This window comes from Zeugodacus cucurbitae, chromosome 6 (assembly GCF_028554725.1).
Source record: "Zeugodacus cucurbitae isolate PBARC_wt_2022May chromosome 6, idZeuCucr1.2, whole genome shotgun sequence".
Taxonomy (NCBI): domain Eukaryota; kingdom Metazoa; phylum Arthropoda; class Insecta; order Diptera; family Tephritidae; genus Zeugodacus; species Zeugodacus cucurbitae.
In genome coordinates this window covers 46,308,036-46,314,035 of record NC_071671.1, presented here as the reverse complement: position 1 = coordinate 46,314,035, position 6,000 = coordinate 46,308,036, and positions in this window count along the sequence as shown.

Here is a 6,000-nt window from a genome sequence, read left to right as displayed (position 1 = left end):
CTATCACGTGTCTCAATACCGAAAGGCGAGTACGGCGTAATGACATCTTGGAAAGTAAATGGCGTAGGTTTTTTAGAAGTAAATGGTTTTGCGGTTTACGATTAAAAAGATATGGAAGCGAGTTGTTGCTATATCGTGATTGTTCCTAATTATTATCGAGAATTTTTGATCTAGATACTAGACTCAAGTACAGATTTAACAGGCCATTGTATTATTATGAGTAAATTGAGCAATGACTCATACGTTTTCGATTATTTATTTAATTGCGCGATTGTTTTTTCAAAAAGTGTCTAATTGCAAAAATGAATGAAAAACATTATTTACGGTCAGAAGAACATTGTATTTGTCATATGTACATACATATGAGTATTATACCAAATACCCGAAAATATAATTGCAATTGTTTCAGTATTCACTATTTACAGAGATCATAAGTATTATACATGGACAGTTGTTGATCGATGCCTTGTGATAATAAAAATAACTTAAGATGTGTCGAAACCCTCGCAACCCTTGAGACCGTCCACAATCTCTTGAGGACAGAATAATCTTGAGTTCACATAATTATTGTTAGTTAATCAGAGTTCACTAAGCTCATTGGAGATCCAGGCTGCCAATGAAGCGTTAGAAGTCAGCCGTTCTCTGACCTGTCGCCAATTTAAAGCGACATCCCTTTCTGGCAAACTTATTAGCATTACAGTTTCCAAAGATTCCGCTATGATCAGGTACCCATACTAGTATTGTAGTTCGATGCCTTCAATTAAGAAGTTAAGTACTCCTTGAATAGTCTGCAGTATACGGTGCAGTATACGATGTAAGTTCAAGATCAGTATTTCTTCTGTTCTAATAGATTGAATGATAACTGCCGATGCAGTATATCTACATTTTTTTAGATGACAACGAACTTTCTTTGAAAGTTGCTACAAATGTTAAAGAAGTGTGAAACTGATGATAAAGGAGAGCTTCCGTAAATTACAGCATTAATCTGCTCCATGAGAACACACTGAGCAAAACTGCCTTGATGGTTCAGTGCCTACGGAAGCTGTATATTGAATGCGATTAAGTGACATGGTTGATGTTGTCAGCAGTGCCCCGATGCGAGCCTCTCGTTGACTGTTTATTGCCTTTTTACCATATAAAATATTATTGTCTTTACTATGCTTTCAGAGAGCCCATTGATCTCTTTGACTCCTCTACAACAGAATTATGCTTCATGAAAGCTCTCAGTTAGAATTAGCTTAAGTTACTGTACTCTATAAGCAGACTGAATACAATGTCGAGAACTTCCGCGACTACAAGTTATTTGACTACTTACAACATTCAAATTATAAATTGTAGCTGTAAATGACATTTGCTGTCATCACGCATATTCTCATAATGTAACAAGCTCCTCTCTTACGACATCAGTAAGAAAATGAAATATTGTGATATGTAATACGTCTTACGTTCTACTAAGACACACCATTTATTTCGTTGCATGCACATATGTTAGTTTCTTTATAAATATATGTAATACCTGAAGCTCTTATACGAAAACTTCTCCTCCTCTTTCATCGTCAAAAATTCACAAATCGCTTACGTGGGTGGTGCAAATCATCGCTGTTCTCCTTTGTTTTACATTACAATTACAATTAGAATTTTTGAAGCATGAAGCACACACGCGTCACGAATCATCACTCTTATTTAACTGTCTTCAACATTATTCATTTGTTTTGATTGTGCTGTTACGCGCAGATGTTGTAAGAATGAAAATATTTCAAAAGAAGTATAAATCATACATCACATATGTGGGGACTCTTATGTACTTATGTAAGTACTTTGCTGCTGCGTAAGTAGCATGTGTGGTACTTAGTACTTAAGAATTTGAAGTGAATTTGTTATACCGAAAGAATGCAAAATATATATGTACATAGGTGTATAAGAGTACAAGTGAAGATTCATTAAAAATTTCGGTAGTATGTTTTAGACAATTCTACTTTATTTCGTAATTAATTACTTTGTCATGCGGTATTTATTTTAGTTGTGAAAGAGTGGAACTTTTGTGTTGCCGGTGGAAGCACCTTCTTAATCTTCTTCTTAGTATATATTATTAGTACTTAATCTTGTCATAAATGAAACTTGTGGAGAAGACATTTTTAAAACTAACTTCATAATAAAATGGAAATAAAAAAACGTATTGAAGTATTATTTCAAATTGTCGAGTTCTCTCTTTATGGTTCAAAACAAGAAATTCAGAATATTTTCGTGTTTAGAAAGGGTTTCAAAAACAAATAGCGCTTATAAGTATTCACTAAAGCATTTTAGAATAGACCAAAAAGAGCGCAATTTTTATTGTAATTCAAAACGAAAACAAGTAAGGGAGATCTAAATTTGGGTGTAACCGAACATTTTATACTCTCGCAATTTATTTATTTCATTTTATTAATTTAACAAACAATTAGACTCACATATTCATCATATAGTGTATATGGTATGAAGTCCATTGAAAGAAACTGAATTAAAGCATTTTTAGTAGTTTTCAACATAACCTTTATATGGGAGGTGGGCGTGGTTATAATCCAAATTTTCAGACTGTTTAAGTAACTGCCTGAAGGAAACGACCTTAGAAAGTTTGGTTGATAAAGCTTTAACCGTTTACGAGATGTGTACATAAAACCTAGTGGAGGCGGGACCACGCTCACTTTCCACAAAAATTTCACCAAATATGTCCCTTCCTGGTAGATATTATGTGCAAAATTGTACTTTCATGACTTTATTTTTGTACTGCTACACGCAGATGTCATATGCTTAGTTTTAACAGTTTCGTCCATTTACAATACCAACCTTCTTATGGTCTCAAGGAACAGTTGTTTCATCAAGATATCACAATTTTTCCTCAAATTATCGCTTGCACGGACCCGGAAATAACCCTATATCGGACTCGTTTAGTTTTAGGGCTTACAACTAACCGTTAGGTGAACAAAAATATTATACTCTCTTAGTAACTTTTGTTGCGAGAGTATACAAATATTGAAACATTTCATTCAGAAACACTGTTATGGAACAATAGTGTTATCAAACTAAATTGAGCCAATAACCCTAGGTTCTTGCTACTCTTAGATGGATAAGGGTAATTCCCACTTAATCAATATGAAAAGATTTGTTGAGAATTCCCGAATATAGATATTCAGAGTTACTTTTTGCATTGAAATGAATTGTTGTTATGCAGGATCTTGTATTAAGTTTAGCCTCCGAAGGATTATTACTATATGGGTATATCGAAATAAGGTATCTTATTACAGCTCCTGAAATGAAGTTCATCAATATTTTATGTAAGTACAACAACAACAAGTAAAGCGAATAATATTTATTCGAGTGTATCCCTCTCTATAAAGAACTAACATGTCCACGCAAGCATGGCGGTTGGTTATATATGTATATTTATCATTGATATACTGTCCTCATGCCGTTCATTCTTAAATATAGCAAACTCTGGCAAGTTCAATGAGCACTGAACAATTGACATTACTTGAGCAATTTGCCTAGGGTCAAATCATGAGAGCTATGACTTCACGTTTAGAACCATTCCCACGACAGTGAGTATACGTAGACGGAATAATCTTCTTCTTCTTCTTCTTGACTGGCGTAGACACCGCTTACGCGGTTATAGCCGAGTCCAAAACAGCGCGCCACGCATCTCTCCTTCTGGCAGTTTGGCGCCAATTGGTTATTCCAAGCGAAGCCAGGTCCCTCTCCACCTGGTCCTTCCATCGGAGTGGAGGTCTCCCTCTTCCTCTGCTTCCACCAGCGGGTACTGCATCGAATACTTTCAGAGCTGGAGCACCTTCATCCATTCGAACAACATGTCCTAGCCAGCGTAGCCGCTGTTTTTTTATTCGCTGGACTATGTCTATGTCGTCGAATAACACATACAGCTCATCGTTCCATCGTCTGCGGTATTCGCCGTTGCCAATTCTTAAGGGACCATAAATCTTTCGCAAAACCTTTCTCTCGAAAACTCCTAGTGCCGTCTCATCGGATGTTGACATCGTCCACGCTTCTGCATCGTAAATTAGGACGCGAATGATGAGAGACTTGTACAGTTTGGTTTTTGTTCGTCGAGAGAGGACTTTACTTTTCAATTGCCTACTTAGTCCATAGTAGCACCTGTTGGCAAGAGTGATTCTGCGTTGGATTTCCAGGCTGACATTGTTATTGCTGTTAATGCTGGTTCCCAGGTAGACGAAATTATCTACAACTTCAAAGTTATGACTGTCAACAGTGACGTGGGAGCCAAGACGCGAATGCGCTGACTGTTTGTTTGACGACAGGAGATATTTCGTCTTGTCCTCGTTCACCACCAGACCCATACGTTTCGCTTCCTTATCCAGTCTGGAGAAAGCAGAACTAACGGCGCGGGTGTTGTTTCCAATGATATCGATATCATCGGCGTACGCCAGAAGCTGTACACTCTTATAGAAGATTGTACCTTCTCTGTTTAGCTCTGCAGCTCGTATTATTTTCTCCAGCATCAGGTTAAAGAAATCACACGAGAGTGAGTCCCCTTGTCTGAAACTTCGTCTGGTATCGAACGGCTCGGAGAGGTCCTTCCCGATCCTGACGGAGCTTTTGGTGTTGCTCAACGTCAGCTTACACAGCCGTATTAGTTTTGCGGGGATACCAAATTCAGACATCGCGGCATAAAGGCAGCTCCTTTTCGTGCTGTCGAAAGCAGCTTTAAAGTCGACAAAGAGATGGTGTGTGTCGATCCTATTTTCACGGGTCTTCTCCAAAATTTGGCGCATGGAATATCTGGTCCGTTGTTGATTTTCCAGGTCTAAAGCCATACTGATAAGGTCCAATCAGTTCGTTGACGGTGGGCTTTAGTCTTTCACTCAATACGCTCGACAGAACCTTATACGCGATGTTGAGGAGGCTTATCCCACGGTAATTGGCGCAAATTGTGGGGTCTCCCTTTTTGTGTATTGGGCAGAGTACACTGAGATTCCAATCGTCAGGCATGCTTTCTTCCGACCATATTCTGCAAAGAAGCTGATGCAAGCACCTTATCAGCTCTTCGCCGCCGTATTTGAATAGCTCGGCCGGTAATCCATCGGCACCCGCCGCCTTATTGTTCTTCAATCGGGTAATTGCTATTCGAATTTCTTCACGGTCGGGCAATGGAACATCTGCTCCATCGTCGTCGATTGGGGAATCGGGTTCGCCATCTCCTGGTGTTGTACTTTCACTGCCATTCAGCAGGCTGGAGAAGTGTTCCCTCCACAAACTCAGTATACTCTGGTCATCAATAACTAGATCACCTCTGGGGGTCCTACAGGAGTGCGCTCCGGTCTTGAAACCTTCAGTTAGTCGCCGGATCTTTTCGTAAAATTTTCGAGCATTACCCCTGTCGGCCAGCTTGTCAAGCTCTTCATACTCACGCATTTCGGCCTCTTTCTTTTTTTGTCTGCAAATGCGTCTCGCTTCCCTCTTCAGCTCTCGGTATCTTTCCCATCCCGCTCATGTTGCGGTCGATCGCAACATTGCGAGGTAGGCAGTCTGTTTTCTCTCCACTGCGAGACGACAATCCTCATCATACCAGCTGTTTTTTTGACTTTTCCGAAAACCAATGGTTTCGGTTGCAGCTGTACGTAAGGAGTTTGATATGCCGTCCCACAGCTCCCTTATACCGAGATGCTGATGAGTGCTCTCAGAGAGCAGGAGTGCAAGTCGAGTAGAAAATCGTTCGGCTGTCGGTTGTGATTGCAGCTTCTCGATGTCGAACCTTCCTTGTGTTTGTTGACGTGTGCGCTTTTCTACACAGAGGCGGGTGCGTATCTTAGCTGCTACAAGATAGTGGTCCGAGTCGATGTTGGGACCACGAAGCGTACGCACATCAAAAACACTGGAGACATGTCGTCCATCTATCACAACATGATCGATCTGGTTGCGAGTGATTCGATCCGGGGACAGCCAAGTAGCTTGATGGATTTTCTTATGCTGGAATCTAGTACTACAGAC